A 26,937-nucleotide genomic window follows, 5' to 3' on the forward strand; every position below is an offset into this window, starting at 1 on the left:
ATCTTTACTTTAAAGTCAAGGACAAATTTCAGAGAAAAATCATCTGGTCCAATCTCATACCAGAATTATGAGTTTCTATCTATTAGAATATTAAGATGCATAATATTGCTTAAAGTTCTTTAGTATCATGGAACTCACTACTTTAATTTTACCTTAGGGCAATTATAATTGTTATCATTTTAATTTAATAGTTATAATTGTTATATATGTTACATTGTTATAACTTAAAAGGGCAGCTATAAGTGATCTAGATCTATATTATCTCTCTGTCTCTGTCTCCCTCTCAAAAAATTAGCATAATGATTCATTCTGACATGCAGCTATTATTTAAAGGGTTAATAAACCATCTTTTCTTGTTGAAACCTTTCTTATCAAAAGATCCAGGAAACTCCTATTTAGAGCATATCACTGAATGGGTAATGATTTTGAAGAACACTTGTCCTCACATTATCAACTTTGCCAAAGCATTGATGATCACCCATTTGCCAATAGGATTGTTGGAAATCCTTTTCTTTGTGATTGTTCATCCACTAAATATGTAATAAGCATGCTGGGTTGATGGGATAGCTTAATGAAATTTTCACCATGCATGTCAAACTTGAAAAAAATATCATTCACTATACAGGAGGTAATTAGAAGCAGGATACTGAGTGGGCTGATGAGCTCTTTTCTCATTCCAGAAACATGTGTAAATGTCATACTCCTATATTTAGCAAAGGTTTTTGATACTCAACCACTGACCAATACCCATGTAGGTCATCCGGGAGATCCATGATAATAAATGATTACATCATGTTATTCTACCTCATTGAATGGAATGGTTCAAGATAAGAAGTCTAAGCTATCATGCCAAACTTTCTCCAAGTCCCAAGGTAACTACATAGCAATGATGCGTCACCACCACATCTGTGGCATTCACATAGTTTTATGTGTGGGAAAGTATATACAGTAAGAGCTTTGATCTTTTTTCCCATTATAGAGGTGAATAGGTATTAAGATTCAAGGCTTAGCTGAGTTTAATTTTGTAAGCTACTAGAATTTTATTCATTATGGTTCTCTATGTAGGTCTTTTGAGACAGATAGATACTTACTTACTTCTCAGACAGAGACTTTATGTCTTCCTGAGAACTGTTATTCTGTAGAAATAGTGATGGAGAATTGGGTCCTGATAAAAAAATGAGAGCCGATTCAATTCACAATTTATTCTTTCATTCATTCAACAAGTTTTTATTTAAGGACCTACTATATGCTGCTGTATGAAGATAGGAAGACAAAATAGGAAACAATCCCTGCCCTTTATAACATTATACTCTACTGGGGGAGGAGGAAATACAACATTTAAATAGATGGATAAATGCAAGACATTTTGAAGGAAGAAAAAACACAAATGCCTTTGGAAAGTCGGGAAAAGTTCCCATAGGAGATGGAACTTGACTAACCCTTGGATGAAAGTAAAGATTCTTCTCTGAGGTGTAGGTGAAAAGGAAGTGCATTGCAAAAAGTGGAGCTATGTTGTCTATGCAAAAGCACAGAGGTGAAGAAAGAATGCTGAGTTAGAGAAGAAGTCAGTTTGGCTGGAACAGAGAGTATGCTGAGGCAATCATGCATTCTACAGAAATGTAATCTCACTGATGGGCAATATCCACTGCAATAATTTAAGGGAATCCCAGTGATATTAATTCCAAACAGGAACCTAATGATTTTACTAATAACTATTCCCTGTTTACATGACAGTCTTTAGCCATGATGTACATAGACTTGTAGAATTCCAGACTGGCAGGGCCAGTGGCCAACCTCTTCTTTCTACCGGAAACTGAGGAAATTTAGACCTAGAACAAGTAAGATGACTTGCTGACATAAAAAAGCTAGTTAGTGACAGAATCGGAATTTGAATCCAGATCTTTTGAGTTCTTAACCAGAGGCTACTTTTTGTTGTTCTGTACTTCTAGCTTCACCCTATACACACACATAAACACACACATATGTATACATACACACATGTGTTTTACATATATTTTATATGTGCATATATGTATTTTGTTATGTGTGTATTTTGTAGTTTGTGTATATACACATATACTATGAAATACATATGGTGATGATTAAAATATGAAAGATATAGTATCTAGGTAATTGAATCATTTTATTAATATGAGTGGGTTATTAATAAAATGAGGTTGATGGTCATCTCTTTCAAACCAAAGACCCTTTCCTCTTGGCCAGGTCTGGTTTATATACCTTTCCCACTGTAGAAGTTCCATCATATAACAATCAAATCTAATTGGTTAATATCATTTAAATCTAATTGGTTGACATGATTTGGAGGTGGGTTATATTAAAGTGAAGTCAAGGGATATGTGACTCAAGTAAAGATGACATCAGGAAAAAATTTAGAGGCCCCCACCCAAACTGATGGTGGCACAATGGCTCCTACTTAGAACTGGTTCATGCAGGACAAATCTTATCAGTAAAATCCTACATCTTATCTAGGCAAATGAATCTGTCTCCACCCAATGCTCCTTTTGTGGTTTGGAGTTAGGTTGGGTTTGACCTAGATAAGATTTGGTGAAAACTGTCAAGGAGACCTTGCCTTTGAACTGATGAGCTGCTGCTCCTTCATATGGCATCATTGTCAAGAGACCCATAATTGATAAATGGATCAAATTCTATCACAATTTAGACAGACTGACTGTTCAGTTTTACCAAAAGTTATAACTTAAGTAGTTCTCCAATTGTTGTTCTCTTGACCAGATTCCTAAAGTACAGGTCTGATTGTGTAACCCCATTCCTCAAGAAGTTTCAAAAGCTTCTGATTGCCTCTAGAATGAAGTGAAAACACATCTCTTTGGCATTTAAAACTTCACAATCTGATTCTAATGTATCTTTTCAGAGAGATTTCACACTATGCCCCCTCATACAGTTTGATTTTTTGGACAAAATAGCTTATTTTCAGTTCCCTGTATATGCCATTCTAGTGCCCATCTCTGCCATTGCATAGGCTCTCCCTCTTGCATAGAATGCCTCTCTCCTCCCTTCTACCTCTTGGAATCCCTAGTTCCTTTTAAGGATATCCTTGGGTGCCACCTCTTAGACTAGGTCTTTCCTGATCTCCCCAATTATTCGTTCTTCCTCTCCCAACTCAATGACTCTTTATTTGTTCTGCAAACATTTCATATTTACTTATCTGTGCATTTCTTCTATCCTTCCTAGTTGAATGTAAGTTTCATGAGTGCAGAGACTGTTTTATTTTTATCTTTGTATCACCAGTGCCTATCACAGTGTATTGTACATAGTATGCACTTAATTGTTGTTATTTGTCCTTTTCAAAGAGGATCAGTGACACCACAGGGAAATGTCATGACTCATCTGTGAATTAGATTTAAGAGAGCCAGAGTTGCACAGTTACTTAGTAAATACTTGTCAAATGAATGAATGAATGGATGGATGGATGGATGGATGGATGAAGGAATGGATGAATAAATGAATAGAAGGATAGATGAATGAATAGATGGATGGATAGATGGATGGATGAATAGATGGATGGATAGGTGAATGAATGATTGAAAAGAATAAGCTTGGAAAGTCACCTGTCACATTTACTATCTGGTACCAGGATTCAGTCAAATTTCTCTTCCGTACCATGGGATCTGCTTCAGGAGTAAGCAATAGGTAGTAATCAATAGTTTAGTCACAGAAATTACTGGAAACATAAGTTAGTTTTCAGGAACCCAGATACATGCAGGTATGAGTCAAAAGCTAGACCTTAAACAAGGTGAGATGATATTGATTTCTTATTTTCTTATTTCTTATTCTCACTTATTAAAGTTTCCATCTCCCACCTCCATGTCATTACACAGGCTTCCCCCATCTCTGGAATGTTCTCCTTGTTCACCTTTATTGCTTTCCTTCTTGGCATCACTAGATCTCTTTTGACTCTTCCCTCCCTTCCTCCACCAAGATCTAAGGAACAAGATTAAAATAGGACAGAACTTGGCAATTACAGATAGTCCAGAGCATGGAATTCAGGGCAATAATTTTATTTGCATATGGTTAATCAAGGAAATAAAGAACTGGTATTTGGTTTGAGGGTAATACTCAGACTAGATAAGGATTTTTTTTTTATTTTTTTAAGGAAATAAAAGTAAGGAAGAAGCAGATCATCTAATGCTAGTTAAAACTCTTTCTGGGGACAGCTAGGTGGTGCAATAGATGGAGCACCGGCCCTGAATTCAGGAGGACCTGAGTTCAAATCTGGCCTCAGACACTTAACACTTACTAGCTGTGTGACCCTGGGCAAGTCACTTAACCCCAATTGCCTCACCAAAAAAGGAAAAGAAAAAGAAAAGAAAAGAAAGAAAACTCTAATAGTCTAGGAAAGCATCACTAAATGCTAGTTTGAGGTATACTAAGGGAATGTAGGAAGCACTGCTTTTATTGAGACCAATGATTTTTTTTTCTTGTTTCCTCCCAGAGGTCAAGGGGGATGGATATCTGGCACCTCACTGTTACAGACAGACACATTGAAGCCGCTGTTAATACAACCAAAATATGAATAAACAGTACCTAGGACAATAGAGCAATAATAACCTATTCATATTGTGTAAATGTTTTTGGAAACCACCAGTTACATTGGAATGAGAGAAAAATACGAGAAGGAGCCATTATATCCAAAACAAAGGTTCCAAAGATGCCAAAGAAAAATTAAAAATAGCTTGAAGTTTAGTCTACACAAGAATCAGTGGGAGAAAACATACAAGTCAAACAGCATCACATATACATAGTTAATTCTCTTTAAAAAAAATTTTTGTAGGGTTTTTTTGAAGGTTAAGTGACTTGCCCAAGGTCACACAGCTAGTAAGGGTCAAGTGTCTGAGGCCAGATTTAAACTCAGGACCTCTTGAATCCAGGGCCGACCCTTTGTCCACTGTGCCACCTAGCTGCCCCCCCCCATAGTTAATTCTTAATTCTATTTCACCCCAACTTGAATGGAAGCTATTCACCTCCTTCTCTTAGAATGCCTAGCTTTCACCTATCACTTCTTGTAAAGCAGGCCCTTCCTTATTCCCTCAGTAATTAGTGCACTCTCTCCATCTTGCAAAAATTTGAATATAATTTGTTTACCAATTTCTGTAACATGTATTATCTCTGGACTCTGGGCATTTTCATTAGCTTTCCCCCATGTTCTACCTCCTCACCTCTGCCTGCTGGCTTCCCTGGCTTCTATGACCTACCTGAAATTCCATTCTACATGAAGCTTTTCTTGAACTCTGTTAATTATAGCTCTTTCCTTCTGTTGATTTTTCCAACTTCTCTCTCTCTCTCTCTCTTTATATATACACATATATATTTAATACGGCTTGCTTTGTACATAATTGTTTGCATGATGTCTCCACAATTAGACTGGGCTTCTTGAGAGTGGGGACTGATTTGAAATTTCTTTGCCTCTCCTGTGCCTAGCACAGTGCCTGGCACATAGTAGGTGCTTAATAAATGTTTATTTACTAACTGACTGACACCTCCATTTAGTATAAGTTCCTTGAAGGCAAGAGCTATTTTTGTTTTATTCCTATCCCTACTTCTTTGTACATAGTAGGCTCTTAATAATGTCCCTTTTAAAAGTTGAATAGAGCTGGAATCTCTTCACTTATCTTTTAAATGTCTCTTAGATATACGTATAGGCCAGTAAGAATATTCAGACAGATGTAATCATTTAACACCTCTGCCAACAGTTGTTTGTAGAAACAAAGAAAATTAGATTTATGGAAGTCCAGTGCTAGGTAGGTAGAATCAGTCGGGAGGTAATATTCAATACATTTGTTTTAACATAATCATTTGGGGCTGACATATATAGCCCTTCTATGTTTCAGAGTACAGTGCGGTCATTGTACTGTGTGTGAAATAAAGATCAGATGGTTATTGAAAACATGTGCATCCCTCAACCGTGGTTAGTCTGACATATGGTTTCAATAGCCATCTAGTATTTGTTTAACATGCAGTGACTTTATTATTAAATGTGGTATGATTATTTAATTTAAACGTCAAATATTGAAACCAGCCCAGCTGAAGATTAGTAGCTCATGCCTACTTATGTGTTAAATATTCAACAAATATTTCTTAGTACACAATTGTTACTTAACTGCCTCAGTGCCGGGGATCTTTGTTCTATCCCATCTAAGGCTAATCTTTAAAAAAAAAATAGTATTTTAGGGGGATCCATGATGTCAAAATTGCCTTCAAAACAAAGATGTGGAATATTCTTTCTGGGCTATACATTTTCCGGCCCCTTTCCCCCCACTTCTTTTTTTTTTTTTTTTTTTTTTGTGGGGCAATGGGGGTTAAGTGACTTGCCCAGGGTCACACAGCTAGTAAGTGTCAAGTGTCTGAGGCCGGATTTGAACTCAGGAACTCTTGAATCCAGGGCCAGTGCTTTATCCACTACGCCACCTAGCCGCCCCTCCCCCCACTTCTTAATTCAGTTTTCATGATGAAAAGTAGAGCAAAGCCACAAGGAACTATCATCTTTTTTTCTTTCCCTGATGCTTCTGTTAATAGTTATCTTCAGAAGTAATAGATGGAAATCTGGGGCATCATGAATGAGGCAGAGAAGCTACCACCTGCATGGTGTGGAGAAGGGATACTAGAAAAAACCCTTATCATGTCTTCCCTCCCACCTCTTCATAGTAATATCCTAGAACCAGCTCAAACTGACTAATCATTCAATTTTCAGTGCATTTACACCTCAGAAACTGGCAAAGCTATAAATCAGGGTTTGATTTATTGATTTTTTGGTTTTCTAGACACAAGAAAATGATAATAATGAAGATTAAACTTAAAGGCATCTATACAGTACATTAATTTTCCCAAAAAGTCTTTGTTAAAGATTTACCAGCATACTCCTGATTGCTGCCTCTATTCATTGGTGGATTCCTTTAAATTCTACCACTAGTGCTTCATTCTTTCAGTTGAAGACTTCTTTATTCTCTGCCCCAGCAGCCTCTTCTTCACAGACCATCCATTTAATGAGGGCATCCAGACCAGCCAAGTCTCGTTCATTTCCAGGAACCAATCTGGTCTTTTTCTAACATTCCTTCTCCACAGCAGCTTTCTCCCAGCCCTCCCCTTTCAGCTTCCTTTTATTGTCTTCCCCTGCCCCCCATTAGAATGTAAACTCCTTGAGGGCGGGGACTTCTTTCTTTCTGCTTGTATTTGTATTCCTGGTGACTAGCACTTTGTCTAGCACATAGTAGGGGCTTAATAAATGTCTGTTGATTGACTGACTGACCACAGTCAAACAGTGAGTGAGTGACAAGTTCATAACTCTAAACCAAAGCTTCTTAAACTGAAAGTTGTGACCCCATATGGGGTTAGTAAATGAATGTGAGGGTTGGAAAAAAATTTGGCAACAATGAAAGGTTATGTATACTTATTTTATATACTTATATACCTGGGGTCATGTAAAATTTTCTTAGGTGAAAAGGGGTCACGAGTGGAAAAAGTGCCTCTTTATAAATTTTTTGCAAAGAATGAAGCAATACATAAACATCAGTTAATTATCACAATCAACATCATCTGTATCCTTAGTAAAATTAATTTAATTTTCAATTCTGAACTTGGATAGAGTGAGATTTGATGGCACATAGGAGTCCTCCCTCCCCCACCTAAGTGTACTTATTCCTTACAACTTCTTTAGTCCTTGGCAAAGGCTCAAAATGACTCCAAAGGGAGCAGGAAAGATTCTTATAATATCTACAGTAATTGGAGTAGTGAGCCCATTTCCAGATGGTCTTCTGTATTCCTTAAGGGAGGGAGAAATTTATTTAGGTTCTGGTGAAGTTTCCCTACTACAAAATGATGGCTCTATCTCAACATTTAAAAGAATTTCCAATTCTGAGATACCTGCTTATAAAATAGGATCTAACCTTGCAATGTAAAGAAAGAATTTAAGAGATAGTGTGGTTGCATAAAGGAAAGGGTGTTGGGTTTGGAGTCAGGTAAATTGAGTTTAAATCTTCAAAGCTCTGTAGTCATCTCTTAATCAAAGTCTGTTTCCTTATCTGTGAAATGGGGAGAATGATAATTGTATTATCTACCTCACAGAGTTGTTATGAAATAGGTCCTTTATAAACTATTTATTTCTTTATTTTGGATAAGACCATGTTGTTTCATTAGCATAGGGAACTTCCCCTGAGAAAACTACCTTTATCTATGCAGATTGGTAATCAGACTCCAATTTATGGTCTTGGAGCATTAAGAGGTTGTTTACCCAGGGTCACACAGCCAACATGTGTTAGGATCAGATTTGAATCTAGGACTTCCTGATTCTGAGGCTAGCTCTCTGTCCGATCAATCAACCAACCAACCAACCAATCAGTCAATCAACAAACTTTTATAAAATGCTTATATGTATCAGGGAAGTATAATAAGTGCTGAGGATGTGAATAAAAAGAATAAAGTGATCTTTATGCATTAGGAGAACTGTGACACTGTTCCCAGGAGGAAAGTATTTTGCAAAGTGTTTTGCAAACCTTAAAGTACTGTAAAAATGCAAGTTATTATTACTGCTGCCTTTTTTAAAACCCTTGATAATTACCTTTCTTTTTGTTCCTCACATTCCACTTTGCCTTGTTAGCCCTCTTATTCCCTTGGTGTATAATACTATGTGTTTGTAACATTCTCCTTCTAGACTGTAAATTCCATAAGGGCAGATGTTGAGTTATATCTATATTTGTATCACCCTATAATAGCCTTCCTTAGCCCTTGCTTCCCAAGCGCTTAATTTTTGATGAATCTGCTCTCAGAACCACTCTTGGCTCTGATGGGTGAGTCCTCACCTTATCTTGCCAGGATCCAGGCCTCCACCTTACTTCCAATCATCTCTATAGCATTCTGCCCACATACCTCTATTCCTTTTCCAACTCCTTTTATGCTATCTTCCTCTAATAAGTAAAGAGATCTCTAGAAATGTATCCTTCTACCTCAACCTTTTCTTCCTTCCATTCCTTGAAGAGGTATTATCAAAGCAAAAAAGATGAAATATATCTAATATTTTAACTCATAGTAAGAAAGACACCAGAATGGAGACATTATTTTGATTATTCTCTCCCATTTGATGCCAGGCAGCCAGGCGGCACAGTGGATAAAGAACCAGATCTGGAGTCAGAAAGACTCCTCTTCATGAGTTCAAATCTGGCCCCACATGCTTACTAGCTGTGTGACCATTAGCAAATCACTTAACCCTGTTTGCCTCAGTTTCCTCATTTATAAAATGAACTTGAGAAGGAAATAACAAACTACTCCAGTATGCTTGCCAAGAAAACACCAAATGGGGTCATAAAGAGTCAGACAAAATGGAAAAAATTATGGAACAACAAAAACAGATTTGATTCTAGGAAAAGCAGATTCTCATCATATATATATATATATATATATATATATATATATATATATATATATATACATACATACACACAAACATACATATATATGTGTATGTATGTATAACAGTATGTGTTATACACACACACACACACACATATATATATATAAAACACAATATGGAGGATCCTTATTGGCTTGGCTTGCAGATTGAAATAGAGGCAAATAGGGGAAGATTACTATCCTCTCCTTGACTTGAACCAACTTGGCAATATTAATTCTAGGATATCTGTTGTCCAATATTTTTATCTCAGGACACCTTTATTGAGGACCCCAAAGAGCTTATTTTTATGTGAATTATATCTTTTGATATTTATCAAAATGGAAATTTAAAATCTCTGAATTATTATGAAAATATTTTTGATCTTATAGATTCCCTGAAAAGATCTTGGGAATCCCCAGGGGTCCCTGGGTTACATTTTGAGAACTGCTAGTTGAAGAGAATAATATCAAGTTGTGTCTTCATAATGCCAAATTAGGAGGGAAATGCACTGGAAACAAAAGTCAGCAAAGTGGCATTGTGTGGTCCAAATAATCAACAGCTTAACTGGATTGTTTCACTTTTTAGCTGGGCATCTTCATTTTGGGCAAGCTAACTCTGCTGTATACAGGATATGATCTTGCTCATAACAAACAAAACATTTGTGATTAGTTGCAAAAAACTTATCCAAGCCATTCTGTTGTTATAAACTTCTAAGTGATGATGATGGTGACAGTGGTGATGATGACAATGATGGTGACAATGACGATGATGATGATAATAAGCTGAATTTGTGTAGCACTTCTAAGCTTGCAAGACCCCTTAAACACATTATCTGGTTGGAGCATCACAATAGGCTTATGGCACAGTTACATATATAGGTGATACAGTGGACAGAGCACTGGGTCTGGAATCAGGAAGACCTGCATTCAAATCTGTCTGTATGACCCTGGGAAAGTCACTTAATTTTTTGTTTGCTTTCAGTTTTGTCAACTATAAAATGGGCATAATAACAGCACCTACTTTGCAAGGTTCTTATAAGGATAAAATGAGATAGCATTTATAAAAGTGCTTAATATTCTTTCTGGCACATAGTAGGTGCTATATAAATGCTCACTCCCTTCTTTTCTCCCACATGTTACATAGGAGGAAAGCAAGGTTCAGAAGGGTTAAGGACTCACTCATGGTTACACAGCTGGGAGATTTAAAGGTAGAATTTGAACACTGGTCTTCCTGATTCAGTCTAGGGTTCTATCCATTACCCCACATTGCCTTTCTATTTCTTCTCTTCTCTGCCTTCCTTCCATCCCTCCTCTCTGTTATTCCTTTCACTAGTCTCTTTTCTCTCTTTTGCTTCCCCCACCCCAATTCTCTCCAGATCTCTGAGCACCACCCCTAAGAAGTGTTTCTAGGAATCATAATAAAGAACTTGTTCATTGACTCCAGGAAATAGAATGGACAGATTTTCTGATGAGATGTCAGAAAATAAACTAAGATTTGATGTTTGCAACCTATCTAGCTTTCTCCTTCAGCTCTGCTTAAAAAGTTGACCTTTCACCACCAAATTGAGTCCCCAGTTTCTTATCCATTAATGAGTTGCAATTTGTGTTTTTACCTTAAAGACTTTAGGATGAAAATACAAAGCACTGGGATGAGAAGCCTCACACATTTTCCAGACATACTACATACACATGGGTTTTCTGTGTAAGCTCATTTCCAATATTCTAGGATGTTAGGAGGCATTTAAATACAAACCAGACCTTCCTACTACTCATCAAGGAAATATCTAATATCTATATGCTGAGCCCAAGGGCTTCTTTACCAGCCACTGTGTTTACACATACCACCTCCTAAGTCCAATCCTCAGTTCCCTGAATGTTATACAACTCGGAAACATTCCCCTATCTTGACTACCCTACTGGACTAGCTTGTCCATCTTTGATCTCAGATTTGCCTCTATTGTCCTCCAATGTCAGTTATGGTTCCCTCCCCAACCTGCCCCTGTTTTCCTACCTCAGTAAGGAAAAACAACCAGAAACCAGGAATGAATAACCTATGAATGAACATCCCCTCTTTTTTCCATCTTGCAAACATTTTGCTTCTCACCCACCTGCTACCACGATTAGGATGCTTCCCCCCATGTAGAATTAGGTCACAACAGTTTATTTCCATACCAAATGAACTAATCTCTTCCTGGTATACATGAGTAGATTACTCCTATTTTTTAATTCCATAAATTCTTGTCATTGAACTTGGGTGCTTGTAATTCTTTAAAAAAAAAAAAAAGTCAGTCCTCTCCAGTGTTCTTTTTTTTTTTTTTTTTTTTTTAGGCAATGGGGGTTAAGTGACTTGCCCACGGTCACACAGCTAGTAAATGTCAAGTGTCTGAGGCCGGATTTGAACTCAGGTACTCCTGAATCCAGGGCCGGTGCTTTAATCACTGTGCCATCTAGCTGCCCCTTCCAGTGTTCTTTTGATAGGAAGACTTCTATATGGGTCAAAACAACCCAGTTGTACCAAGCTAGATCCAAGGGCTTCAAAACACTGTCCAGTGCTCTTCCTTTTAGGTTGCTATTTCTTTCCTTCAAACATAAATGTAATTTTGTCTATATTGAAGTATTAAAAATCTCTCCCCCCCCCCCCCGGCCCCCAGGACAGGGCTGAGGGCTTTAAAGCCTTCCTGGAGTTAGAGATATTATGGACCTTGCTGAAAACCCTGGGACTTATTTTTTTCTCTCTTCTTTGCACATGAGATGAAATGTCACTTAGACTGGATTGACTGGTGTTATGGTAGCCTCAGGAAGCCTTTGAACTGGGCAGGCAGCGATATTGAGTGGAGGGCAAAGAGAGAAGCAAGAGAGGCAGGGATGTCTATTGGATCCTCATAGAAATATTGTTAATGTGTTCAGAGTATCTCTTCATATTGAACAGAGGGTATGTGTTAAGAGAACACTGGGCTGAGTATAGTAGGTTCACCTCAGAACCAGCCTTTACTTTATGATATGGAGAATTCAGACTATTTACTCTCACCTAGAATATAGCTTTTTAACTCCCCCCCCTCATTTCAGGTCTCTCTCTTCTCCAGCCCAGCCTCACTCAACTGCCAAGGGAAGCTTCACTTGCTTACTGTTTGGGTTCTGAAGGCTCAGAGGGGGTGTAAATAACAATTGTTTCTGTTCTGACCAGAATATCTGGGGGGGGGGGTCTTCCCCTCCCAGAATGATTCTTTGTAAAGGCAAAATAGGCCATCTTTTTCCTCAGTTCTTACCAAGCCTATAATCATTGAATGGGTGTTGTCAAACTGAGATCTGGGAAAGACCTTAGCTTAAAAAGGTCAAGGTGACCCACTGCATGAGGGGCCATCACCAGTCATTCTGACCTATGTCTTGCCAATGGGCCCTGATGAGTCTGGAGTAAAGGAGGGGCAGGGTGCTGATGACTTTTCACAGTCATGCCTCACTTAAATCCAATTCAACTGCAAGTCAAGACATCACCCTTCTGATGCAATTGGTCTTCAAGAATGAAGGACAAACAACAACAAGAAGAAGTGTGGCTATATCACCACTTTGCTCAATGAGATCCAGTGATTCCCTATCACCTCCAAGATCAAATATAAGGTCCTGTGTTTGTTATTTTTTTATATTTATAAATAAGATATATTTGTATGTCTATATATGTCTATGTATGTATGGGTCTATACACACATGCAAATATATGCATATATTATACTGACATAATTATTGGGCAGGGAACACATATGTATGTATACATACATATGTATGCATTTATAACCTTCCATTTACTCTGTGTGTGTATATGTGCATATCTGTGTGTCCATATAGTGATGCATATACTGTATGTGTGTATGTCTTTGTATATATATACACTCTGTGTTTGTTATTTAAAGCTCTGTACAAGCTGGCCCCTTCCTACCTTTCCTATCTATTTATACTTTGCTCCCTTCTAAACACCCTGTATTCCAGCTATATTGGCCAACTTGTAGTGCATTAAAAATATCATTAAATCTCTCACCTCTGTGCCTTTATATTGAATGTCCCCTATGACTGAAATAATGTTCTACCTGCTCACTTCCACTTCATTTCCAGAGTCTCCTTCAATTTTCAATTAAAGTCCCACTTTCTGCAGGAGATTTTTCCCATGTCCCTTTAGTGGTCAATGCCTTCCCTATGAGATTTCTGTCCATTTTCTAAAAAATGCTTCGGTATCTCTGCCAAGAAAACCCCAAATAGAGTCACTAAGAACTGGAAACAACTGGGGGGAGAGGGGGGGGAGACTGAACCATAACAACAAATGCACCTATTTATTTATAAGTTTTCTTCCCCATTAGAATGTAAGCTCCTTGAGGTCAGGGACTATTTTGCCTTTCATTGTATGGACAGTGTTTGCCACAATACCTGGCATATGATAAGTACTTAAAGTACTTAATAAATTCTTCCAAGCATATTAGTTGACTATCCCTTCAAGGACTAAGAGAGTTCTGGAAAGGTTTTTCCCTCTCCAACCTATCCCTCCTCATGACTACTTAGCATCTCTTTATTATGTATTTCCTTACTATGCCTTCAGTTGTTCCTTTATTTTTATTTTGGTTTCTCCTCATATAATATCTATGGCTGACCATGAAATTCATGCATTTCATGTTTGTACACTAATGAAGTACAGAAGTAATTAAAGAAACACACCAGTAGCTAACTGAAATTTACACAGGATTTTAGATTAGGCAGAGGTTCTAGTCTCTGACCAGTATTTAGTGAACCTTCTTCTGTTAGGGGCTCAGGAGATATGTTATTATTTTATTAATAAATTGTTATCTCAATTGAGACACTTTAAAGTTGATATATTTTTAATATAAAAAAATGTTTGACTCTGTACTAAGCAATTAATTTTTCTGCAGCCAGAATTATTGACTGAGGATAGGTAACCTCTCATTCTGGATGGGGAGAAATAGAGGCAGGGGAAGAGGGTGGTAGCCATGAGGTAGGTGTGTTCTGTGGGGAATTTAGTTCTACTCCTTTCCCAAAGGGAAAAGGGAATACAAAAAAGTGAGTACCAGCCAGCTAACTTTGTTCTCCATAAAACTACCTGCTGACTATATTCATAAGTATTCTGTTGGATGCAGATTGAATGATAGAATATATATGTGTATATCTACACATACATATATACATATGCATTGCAAACACACATACATAATATGTATAAATGTGTATATACGTATAGAATCATTTTACCTATAAATACCTATTTGTGTCTAACAGTAGCCATCTGTAGTATAGCGGAGGGGGAGGAAGAAAAAAAGGGAAAAAAAGAAATTTACATAACTTTATAATATGTTTAGAAGGACTATCAAGTTGTGCATAATCAATTTGCAGTTTCATATGCAATCATCTTTTTTATTATACTATGTTATGGAAAGGCTTGTTTTATTCCACAAATTCAAAGTAAAATAAATTTAAAAAGAAAGAGACCCAGAATACAATGCATCCCCTCTGCCCCACCTGATAAACTGTCCTTTATGATATCCTAAGAAGGCAGCTTGTCAAAAAGAAAAAAAAATAGAGGAAAAATATTTACCTAGAGTTGGGTCTACTGTCCCTTGCAAAAACAAACAAACAAAAACAGCCAACCAACCAAATTATAATTTAGATGGAACATGGCTTAGGAAGGGCACATAGTTAGCTTTGTTTGACTGTATGGATACACACAATCCTCCCTTCACTGACTGTCCAGAATATCAATCATTTTATTTATATCCACTTAAAAATGAATAAATGTAGGGCTGAGGCATATGTGTGAGGATGAGCATATGTTTTGGGAAAGACACGCTTTCTTCTCAAGAGCATATTCATCAGTCTTTGAATAGCTTGGTGAAATAAAGCTATGAATAGATGACATAGCAAAACTCGAATGTTTGGTTTCTCACCACTGCTTAGAGACCTCTGCAAGAAGGATCAAAGATTTGCAGCCAGAAGGTCATCTTGTCCAGGGGTCTATGGCCCCTAAAGTTTCTGTGAATAGATTACAAGGGGACTATGAACATGGAAAAACAATATGTCTTGGAGAATATATATCTTTATTTAAATATCTTAAATATATATTTATATATTTAAATATATCTTATTTTTATTTTATAATAATTGCCTTCCTTTGTAAACCTGTGTATTTTTTTTTGTGTGGGGCAATGAGTGTTAAGTGACTTGCCCAGGGTCACAGAGCTAGTAAGTATCAAGTGTCTGAATCCAGATTTGAACTCAGGTCCTCCTGAAACCAGGGCCAGTGCTTTATGTACTGCGCCACCTAACTGCCCAAACCTGTGTATTTTATTTTATGCCTTTAAAAACATTATTCTGAGAAAGGATCCATAGGCTTCACTGTTACAGGGGTTCATAATACAAAAAAAAGTGTTAAAAATTCCTGATCTAATCCAACCCTTAATTTTACAGATGAGGAACTTTAGAAGTATACATATACCAGGATTTGAACTTTGGTCATCTGACTTCAGAATCTTCACTCTTTCTACTATACCAAGCTTTCCCTATTGAGGATTAGACAATAAATGATTCAATAAGTGAGGATTATACAATAAGTTACTGCTTGTATCTGATAGGAAGAGATGATAGAAGGTAGAGGAAGGCATTCATGGAAATGAGAGTACATAACCCAAGAAATAAAAAGAAATTGCCAGGGGCGGCTAGGTGGCGCAGTGGATAAAGCACCGGCCCTGAAGTCAGGAGTACCTGAGTTCAAATCCAGCCTCAGACACTTAACACTTACTAGCTGTGTGACCTTGGGCAAGTCACTTAACCCCAATTGCCTCACTAAAAAAAAAAAAAAAAAGAAAAGAAATTGCCGTAGAAAGTGTGTGAACATCAACCATTAAGGAAAGATGTTTCCCTTAAACAACCCACTGATAACTATTAACTGAATATATACGTACAATGTATCAGCACCATGATACATTGATACTAACACAAAAGTCATCATCCCCTGCCCAGAGAGAACTTATTGTCTAGTTGAGGATAGGAGATCTCTCATGGTTTTTGTTTTGTGGCACAATGGATAGAGTGCTGGGCCTAGAGACAGGAATACTCACCTTCATGAGTTCAAATCTGGCCTCAGACACTTCCTACGTGTGTGACCCAGGGCAAGCCACTTAACCCTGTTGGTCTGATGCCTCATCTGTAAAATGAACTAGAGAAGGAAATGGCAAACCACTCCAGTATCTTTGCCAAGAAAACCCCTAATAGGATCACAAAGATTTAGACACAACTGAAACAACTCAACAACAACAATGTATCATGTGCTTAGTAAATTGTTATTGAATTGAAAGAATTGAAGACAGGGGAGAAATAAGGGCAAAATTATAAAGGTGGGAATGAGCATGACTTGGCTTCCCTCCTCAAGTAGGCATAGAATTAAATGTGAAGAAGTCCTAGGGGACAAAACAAGTCTGTGAGTCTGCTGAGTAGAAAACAGAAAAGTAGGAAACTGGAATAATGATTTCTTTCCTTGCTCTTCTTAGGCAGAACAAGCTTAGCATACTGACCCAGCACTCAGTTAACTGTACTTCCCATAGAGGACCACATGTTTGCTATATACAGCACTATCATGAGGAACAGATTTGATGAAGATGTATTGCTTCACAAGGCTAATATGTTTAAAAAGTAAACCTGAGGGGGCAGCTAGGTGGTGCAGTGGATAGAGCACCGGCCCTGGAGTCAGGAGTACCTGAGTTCAAATCCGGCCTCAGATACTTAACACTTACTAGCTGTGTGACCCTGGGCAAGTCACTTAACCTGAATTGCCTCACTTAAAAATAAAAAAAAAGTAAACCTGACTAGTTCCTGGCAAAATTCTAGAACATATTATTAAACATCATTTTGTGAGCACAGAGAAAGGAAAGCAGTATGTAATAATAGCATGGCTTCATCAAAAATGAGCAATGCCAGACTAATTCCATTTTTCTTTTTTCATTTCCATATAACTTGGTATATTAGGAGAATGCTTTAGACATACTTTGCCTAGATATTGGCTAAGCAATTGATGAAGTATCTCATTGTAGTTTTATGGACAAAATGAAGAGTTGTTCACCAGATGATGATACAATCAGTTGGATTTAGAACTAGTTGAATAATAACTGACCCCACAGAACAGGAATTTAATAGATTGTTTTGAATGTTATGGATGCGCTTTAGGAATTTGTCTTTGACCCCAAGCTATAGGTTAATGGATGAAGTCATACAAAATATGTTATCAAACTTGCAAACCTGGGAGTTATCATTCACTAACGAGATGAGTTAAGACCCCAAAAGATCTTGAAATGCTAGAAAATGGGATGAATCTATTAGATGAAATATAATAGGGCATAAATATAAAGTCCTACATTTAGGTTCAAAAAAGCAACTTTATGATTATAGGGTCAAGTGGCTTGTGACTAGTCTGAAGTTCACATGGTGGGGATTTAGTGGATTGCAACAGAGTCAACAGAGTGACATGGGGACCATAAGAGCTTATTTGACCATAGGCTTAAATAATACAGAAAAAGGAGAGTTTCTGGTTGCACTGTACTCTACCAGCATCAGATTATACCTGGAGAATTGTGTTCAGTTTTCAGTACCACAGTTCAGGTAGGACTCTGACACCTCTAGACAAGGAAGACCAGCCAGCATGGCTGGCTGACAGGACTAGAAATTATGCCACAGTAGACTTGCTTGTTGAAAATGGGGATGTTTGGGTTTTGGAGAGAAAGGTTAAAGAAGATGTAATAGTTTTGTTCAAATACCTGAAGTGGGGTCATGTTGAAGAATTGATAAGACTTGGTAAGCTTGTCTCAAGTCCAAGCCTAGGAGAGAAAGTTGCAAAGAGATGAAGGTAAACGTAAAAGAAAAACCTTCCTGACAATGAATGGCACAGAATACTTCAGGATGGCACATCTTAGAACTAAAAGTGAGTTCACAGCATGCCCCCCTGTGGCATCTCCATTCCTGGACATCTTCAAATGGAACCTAGTTGACCACATTCCTGATGTGTTGCTTCTGAGGTCTACTGAGTCTGAGCTTCTTTGTGTATGTGAGTCTATACAGGTTACTCTGAAAGCCAACAATTTGCTTTGGATTCTCACTTTAAATAGCTTGTAACTCTAGTTTACTCATTTTACCAAGGCTTTCTCTTAGGGTGAGGCTAACTAAGGGGAAGAATAGAAGATACCATGGTGGCTTGGACCATTGAGTAGTACCAATAAAAATTTCAGTTGGCCTCAATTTAGTCTCCTTTTCTCAATTACATTGTGTTAGGCACAATGAAGCATTTCTACATCATAAAACTCCTTTGCCTCCTAGATGAGAGAAAAAAACTATATGTTCTTTACTGAAAAAAAATTTCATTCAGCTCTACCCCCTTATTCCTTCAGCTCTTGTTCTAGGTTACTTCTACAAAACTTATTTTTCTACCTTGTTTTTTTTCTTCTCCTTCTCTAAGCCAGTGATATTTTGGTCCCATACACATTTGAGTGCAAGCCAATTTCTTTCCCATTCCTAAAAATGGTTGTGGTTGTCCAGATGAATTCCATATCCACCTAGCAAATGTTATATACTAGTTGCTTTTCCATCTCCCATCAAAGAAGTTATTGATTCCCTCAAGCCAATAGCCCATGTTATTATTACTTTCCCCTCAACTTCTTCCATTCTTGGAAGTGCCTTTCCAGTCTAATTTTTTTTTTTTGTATTTCAACTCTTTAAAAACTTCTGAAGACAGGGTCAGTAATCTAAATCCCAAATTCTCCAAAGAGGGAAGAGACTGGTCTCCACCCTCTCTCAGATTTCCAGTCACAGCCTTGCTGCCATATTTCCTTTCCAACAACATTGGAGTTGAACTTTCTCCCATCCCATTTGATTATACATTTAATCAGAGCCAAGAGCATTTCTTCCTTCCATACCATATTTTTGATAATTACACAGGTCTTATGGGGGAATAGAGAATGTTCTGTGCTTGCCAATAGCAAGTTCCACCGATCTTTCCTCATGAGCACTGGGAGGGTTTTCAATGTAGTTGCCATTACAAACAAAAACCGCCAACCTCAGAGTCTGTTCATCTTCCTCTCCTTGTTCAGCCATGTCATTTAGCATTTTCTTAAATGATTCCCCTTCTAAACATGATCTGTCACTTTCGCACGTGGTTTATTAATACATCCAAGTTACCCAGCAAGGGGATAATTTTCCCCCTGTCAAACAACAGTATTTTTCTTTTAATGCCATTTAACAAATCATGAAATCACCTATTAGAAGATCAACAAGGCATTTGGCAGAACAGCAGGAACCCCAGCCCACAGAATTTTTCTCAGCCCCTCTGATATGGTAGACATGCATCTATTCCCAATGGAAATTACTCACTTGAGCCCTTCCAAAGGAAAACTGTGGAGTGGGAGAAGTTGATCTTTAGTCCCTCTGCTTCATTATTTACCATTTTTTTCTTATTCCATGAGAACCTTTTGGTCCCTCCCTATTCCCCACAATCTGGCATCCCATCCCCCCACCCAATGAAAATGTGCCCTTTGGAAGGATTTAAAATTCATTCACACTACATTAAGTGACTAGAAAACCATCTAAAACATGTTAGCTCTTCAAGGGAGATAAACATTTTAGACTTGTGATATACTTGGAAAACACACACACACACACACACACACACAATAACCCTGTGGACTTGATTGGAGTCAGAGGGCCTGGTCTTAAAATCCAGCTTGGCCATTTCCTAGCTGTGTGACCTGGACAAAATGAAGGGTGGTGTACATAGTGGATAGAAAACTATTTTTAAAGCCAAGAAGAGCTGGCCTCACATCCTATATCTGACAAATACCGGCTATGAAAGCCATGTTAAGTGATCTCTCAGCACTCTAAGAAATTCTCTAAGATTACTATAAATTGAAGAGAAGGCAGCAATCTGCCCTAGTAGAAGGAGTCTTCCACTCCAGGGAAATAATAGATCCAGGCCCTATCCCAGTGTCCCTGGTTATACTATTTAACTTCTTTGAATTTTAATGTCCTCATTTCTAAAATGAGGGGATCAGATGAGGTGATTTCTAAGGGCCATTCTAGTTCTAAACCTATGATCCTAATGAATGACTAAAGCTTTGCACTAAAGGAATGAAGCCATAATGATGGCATTTCAGGTATCAGTGAGTAGATAGTAAGCAGAGGCATGCTGGTAAATGTTTAACAACTAGCCCTCCCTCCAAAAAAACAAATAGTATGTTGTATACAATTTTAAGTTTAATCTTCATTATTAACATTTTCATTATAATTTTGTTGTTTTTCATTTGTTTTAGTTGTATATGGCTCTTCATAACCTCATTTGAAGTTTTCTTGGCAAAGATACTGGAGTGGTTTGCCATTTCCTTCTCCAGCTCATTTTAAAAAGGAAGAAACTGAGGTAAACAGGGTTAAGTGACTTGCCTAGGATTACACAGCTAGTGTCTGAGATCAGATTTGAACTCCCATCTTCCTGACCACAGGCCTGGTGCTCTATCCATTGTGCTGCCTAGCTGGCTCTGTATCTTTCTTAAATCTAGACAATCAACAAAACTATAAATCTAGCTCTGATTTCAGTGTTTGTTGATTTATGAGGTGTAAATACTTCCCATGAAAATTTAACAGTTGGGTCCCAGGATCTGGTAATGAGGTGACTCCAGCTTATCATTGCTTGTAGAATAGTTTTTGTCTGTGTACAATGCTAACCCTGACTACAAGGGTTCTAGAGTCTCTCTAATACTGTTTGGGGACTCCTGCAAAGGACCAAATTATATAGACCTTTTTTTTTTTTTTTTTGCGGGGCAATGGAGGTTAAGTGACTTGCCCAGGGTCACGTAGCTAGTAAGTGTCAAGTGTCTGAGGCTGGATTTGAACTCAGGTCCTCCTGAATCCAGGGCCGGTGCCCTATCCACTGCGCCACCCAGCTGCCTCCTATATAGACTTTTAAAGTAGACACTTTATATCACTTCAGTACTTAACCCTTTAAATAGGGTCCAAGATTTGAAGCCAGGTCTTCTGCCTCCAAATTCATTCCTCTTCCCGCTGTACCCTTGTCTCTGACTCCTTGGATTCTGGATCTCAACTTGGTTGGCTCATGTTTCCTATGATTCAGATCCAAATTCTCATTTGACTGCTCTCTTGTTCTCTATTCCTGAAACTGACACAGTAACCTCACTTATTTCTAACTTCTCAGGATTTTATCATCTTAAATCATAAATCCAGAGTCATGAGGGACCCCAGAAACCATCTTCTCCAACTCCATCAAGGAAATTAATTGACTTGAATCAGTGATCCGGAGACATCAGATTCCTTGCTGTTCCTTACACCAGACACTGCCCCGCCCCCCAACTCTGGACATTTTCACTGGCATTTCCTTCCTTCTGTTGAAATGGCCTTCTTGTTCATCTCTGCCTCCTGACTTCCTTCATGTCCCAGCTAAAAGATGACCTTCTACAGGAAGTCTTTCCAATCCCCTTTAATTCTAGTGCCTATCCTCTTTTGATTACCTGTAATATATCTTGTATTTAGTTTGCTTGTATAAAGTTCTTTGCATGTTCTCTTCTCTTTCCCTTGTATACAGCTTGTTTGTACATAATTGTTTGCATGTTGTGAACTCCTTGAGATCAGGGACTATCTTTTGTCTTTCTTTGTATCCCCAATGCTTAACCCAATGCCAGGCACATAGTAGATGTTTAAGAAATGCATTTGGTCCTGCTAGGAAAAGTGGAAGATAGTATGGCAGAAACTAGGCATTGACCAACATTTTACACTCATACCAAAATATGCTTTAGACATAAAGGGTGATATCAGAGGTAAATTAGGAAAGGAAGGAATAGTTTACCTCTCAGATCTATGGAGAGGAGAACAATTTATGACCAAACAAGAGATAGAGAATATTGTGAAATGTAAAATGGATGATTTTGATTACATTGAATTAAAAAGTTTTTGTACAAACAGAAACAATGCAGCCAAAATTAGAAGGGAAGGAGAAAGCTGGAAAACAATTTTTACAGCCAGTATTTCTGACAAGGGCCTCAGAATGCGAGTCATTCCCCAACTGAGAAATGGTCAAAGCATATGAACAGGAAGTTTTCAGATGAAGAAATCAAAGCTATGTATTGCCTTATGAAAAAATGTTCTAAATCACTATTGATTAGAGAAATGCAAATTAAAACAACTCTGAGGTACCACTTCACCCCTATCAGATTGGCTAATATGACAAAAAAAGAAAATAATAAATGTTGGACAAGCTGTGGAAAAATTGGAACACTAATGCATTGTTTGTGGAGTTGTGAATTGGTCCAACCATTCTGGAGAGCAATTTGGAACTATGCCCAAAGGGCTATGGAGCTGTGCATACCCTTTGACCCAGTAATGCTACTACTGGGTAGTAGATACTAGTAGTATCTTCCAAAGAGATCATAAAAAAGGGAAAAGGATCTACACACATACACACACACACACACACACACACACACACACACACACAAATATATTTACAGCAGCTCTCTTTGCGGTGGCAAAGAATTGGAAAGTGAGGGAATACCCATCAATTGGGGAATGGATGAACAAGTTGTGGTATATGAATGTAATGGAATTCTATTGTGCTAAAAGAAATGATGAGCAGATTTCAGAAAAACCTGGAAAGACTTAAGTGGACTGATGCTGAGTGAAGTGAGCAGAACCAGAACATTGTACACAGTAGCAGCAACATTGTATGATGATCTACTGTGATAGAATTAGCTCCTCAGCAGTGTAATGATCCAAGACAATTCCAAAGAATTCATGATAGAAAATGCTCTCCATATCCAGAAAAAAGAACTATGAATTCTGAATGCAGATTAATCCATACTGCTTCTACTTTTGGGCTGTTTTTTTTTCTTTTTTCAGGTTTTCCCCTTTTGTTCTGATTCTTCTTTCACAACATGACTAATGAAGAAATATATTTAATGTGATTGTAGATATGTAATCTGTCTTGGGGAGCAGGGAGGGAAGGAAGGGAGGAAGAAAAATTTGGAACTAAAAATCTTGTGGAAACAAATGTTGAGGGCAGCTAGGTAGCACAGTGGATAAAGCACCAGCTCTGGATTCAGGAGGACCTGATTTCAAATCTGGCCTCAGACACTTGACACTTACTAGCTGTGTGACCCTGGGCAAGTCACTTAATCCTCATTGCCCTGCAAAAAAAAGAAAGAAAGAAAGAAAGAAAAAAAGAAAAAAAGAAAAGAAAACAAATGTTGAAAATTATCTTTACATGTAGCTGGAAAATAATAAAAGAACTTTTATGTTTAAAAAAATTAGATACCACTAAATGTATCTACTATATTATAAAATTGTGGTGAAGAGAAAACTAAATATTATATGCAAAGCATAAACAAAAAGAAAAGTGAAGCACAGGGTCAAACATAGAATTGTAAACTTTAGAGACAGGATTTTGTGTAATTTAAAATTCTAAATGTGGGTTCTAATCTGTTCCCCCAGTTTTGGGGGAAACTGACTAAAATCACTGATAAAAGAAGTTTAGGTTTTTAAGGGTTTATTGAAAGATAGAAAGAGAAAGATTGAGAACAGAATTCCAACAGCCTGGCAATCCTATCTTTCCTCTCTTTCCTCAATTTTCCTGTGAAGTCCTCTGGAGTCTCTCTCTCTGTCTCTCTCTCTTTCTCTGTCTCTCTCTCCCACCATGGTGAAGTCAGGAACCAAAAACCAACAGAGCTCTCTGCGTAGGCCCTCCTTCCTCCTTCCTGTCCCCTCCCAGAAAATGAGAGGCTTCTCAAGTTTATTGGCTGGTAGTCTTGACAGACAGTACCCATGAGCAAATGTCACTTCCTGACACCAAGGAAAAGCCGCATGGCCTTGCCCTCTGAAGCATTCTCCTCATGGTGGAGCTTTCCTATAGTAAGTCTCCAGTAGGTGGCGTCATTCCAATCATTACAATTTGAACTCAGGTCTTCTGACTCCAGAGGTAGTTAGGTAGCACAGTGGATAGAATGCTGGGCCTGAAATCAGAAAGTCTCATTTTCCTGACTTCAAATCTGGTTCAGACACTTGCTAGCTGTGTGACCCTGGGCAAGCCACTTAACTGTTTGCCTTAGTGCCTTATCCGTAAAATGAGCTAGAGAGGGAAATGACAAACCACTCTAGTATCTTTGGCAAGAAAACCCCAAATGGGGTCACAGAGAGTTAGATATGACTGAAAAAACTGAACAACAACTTTTGATTTCAGAAACTGTGTTCAGTGATCATTTCTCTACATCATTTTCCTTTCAGTGCTTATGCTTTCATGGCTTGGTGCAATAGTTCCTAGACTTATACTATTCCCCCAGTTGATTATTTCAGTCTCAGAAGCCTAACAATGATGAAAATAACCCCAAGTGCAGCAAACAACACTAACAACAAAAAATCCTATACGCTTTTATTTCAATTTTTCATTTATATTATTTTCAATTTATGGAATAAAACATCAGTATTTCCATAACAATGTAAAAATGGTCTTTTTAAAAAATCATGTCATCATGAATAATCCTTTTGTTTTTGCATCAAAGTCATTTATGGAAATACCTCCTTTTTCTCTCTCTGAAGCTTGAACCTTCCTTCTAACAAAGAAGAGCAGTTATAGAAAGACTACAGACTGATTTAAGAGTGTATGGCTTTATAGCAATTGTAGCTGGTGGCCTTGGCACCTAAGAGAGAACTGGGCCTGGAGCTGGGATAGATCCTGGGGTAATCAGTTGGAGATACAGAAGAGAGGCAAGATGTGGAACAGTGCAGAACCAGGCCATACTGAAACTAGATGGGAATGGCTGCTGCCATGAAAAACTCTCTGGTTGCAGCAACACCAACTTTTTCCTCATTTTATCCAACCGTTTGCTGAACCAATAACAATAGTGTCTAGCCCTGCTGATGAGACTGCAGGAGACCTGCCTATGAAAGATACAGGTCCATGACTCCTTGGAGGATTGAAAGTTACCTGGAATTCAAAGTCTCGACAACTAGTGTCACATGTCAGTCTTGAGGAATTGGAAGATTGATTTTTGCATTTGCATGAAGAGAACATTGTACTTAAACAGTATGCCTCTTAGCAAGAAGATAAAATTAAAAGGTTATGATATAGAATTTTTTAAAGCAAAGTTTGAAGGGTATAAAAATCTTTTATTATCTTAACTGGAAATGAGTCTCTTGCAAACAAAAGGATCATGAGGGTTTGGTATGGCTAGAATTAATATTTTAAAGGAAAAGCTAATGATTAATCATACCTTAAGTTTACATATGTCTATATAATTTAATAATACTTATGGCTTAATAAGTAGTTGTTCTAGGACATCTGTACTTGATTTAAAAATGGAATTTTTTAAAAATAAAAATTATCTATAATAATAATTAAAAAGAGTATATGCAATGTTCTCTCCTAGTGGTACCCCACTTTTCTGCTGAGAAGAGGGAGGTGTGGTTCATCATCTGCTCTCAGGTACAATTGGTGGTTTTTCCTCCTTCTAGTTGCACTTCCTTTTAGTAATCCATGCACTTGCATTGTCTTTCAGTACATCATCTCTTTGGTTCACCTTATTTTACTTTTCATTTGTTTATGCATCTCTTCCCATGTTTCTTTGAATTCTTCATATTCCTCATTTCCTACAGCCATTTCTTATTGTTTGGTATGTATATGACCCAGAACAACCAAATCCTGAACTTTGACAAAAAGTTTGAAGATATTAAAAGGGATGTGGATGCCAAGAAGAAATACCTCCTTTCCCCTATACTCCCTCTCCCCCAGATTTTAGTGTCAACTCTAGCAATTCATTGTTGGTTTTTGTTTGTTTGTTTTTTTAATCAGAACCTTTAAGGTGTCCTTTTCCCCATTTAACCCCAAAGTTCCTATTCTAAACTCTAGAAACTAAGTGATTTTCTTCACTTTGAGATACATTAGAGCTAAATTGCAACCAGAACATGAAACCTATCAGCACAGTGGTTGTTGTTTATCCTCAAAGAGGATCATAACATCAGGGTGATGTCATGAGTTGCAGTGAACTGGATTTAAGTGAGGCTGTGCAAAGTCACCAACCTCACTCTCTTTTCCAGAGCCATGTGGGTCCAGTGGCAAGATATACATCAGGATGACTGGAGATGGCCCTGGATGATTAAGGCAGTTGGGGTTAAGTGACTTGCCAAGAATCACACAGCTAGTAAGTGTCTGAGGTCAAATTTGAACTCTGGTCTTCCCAACTTCAGGGATAGTGCTCTGCACTAGCTCTGTATCACCTAGCTACCTTATTGGACAAAAAGCTGGATTTGCAGTCAGAAGACCTGGGTTTGAATTTTGGTTCTGCTGCTTACTTCTCATGTGACTTTGAGTAAATCCTATCACTTCTCTAGGCCTTAGCTCTTTACTTCTAAAATGAAGGTGTTAGAATAGATGACCTCAGAGTTCCCTTTCACCTCAAAATATATGATTCTATGACTCACCAGCTCCTCTTATTG

At 37.8% G+C, this 26,937-nt stretch overlaps 1 pseudogene; it reads left to right on the top strand.

Annotated features, from left to right (window-relative positions):
• LOC122738540 overlaps nucleotides 1-25,568 on the top strand; it is a 71,523-nt pseudogene extending 45,955 nt beyond the window's left edge.
• Nucleotides 25,569-26,937: the final 1,369 nt, after the last annotated feature.

The sequence above is a fragment of the Dromiciops gliroides genome, chromosome 2 (assembly GCF_019393635.1).
Source record: "Dromiciops gliroides isolate mDroGli1 chromosome 2, mDroGli1.pri, whole genome shotgun sequence".
NCBI lineage: Eukaryota > Metazoa > Chordata > Mammalia > Microbiotheria > Microbiotheriidae > Dromiciops > Dromiciops gliroides.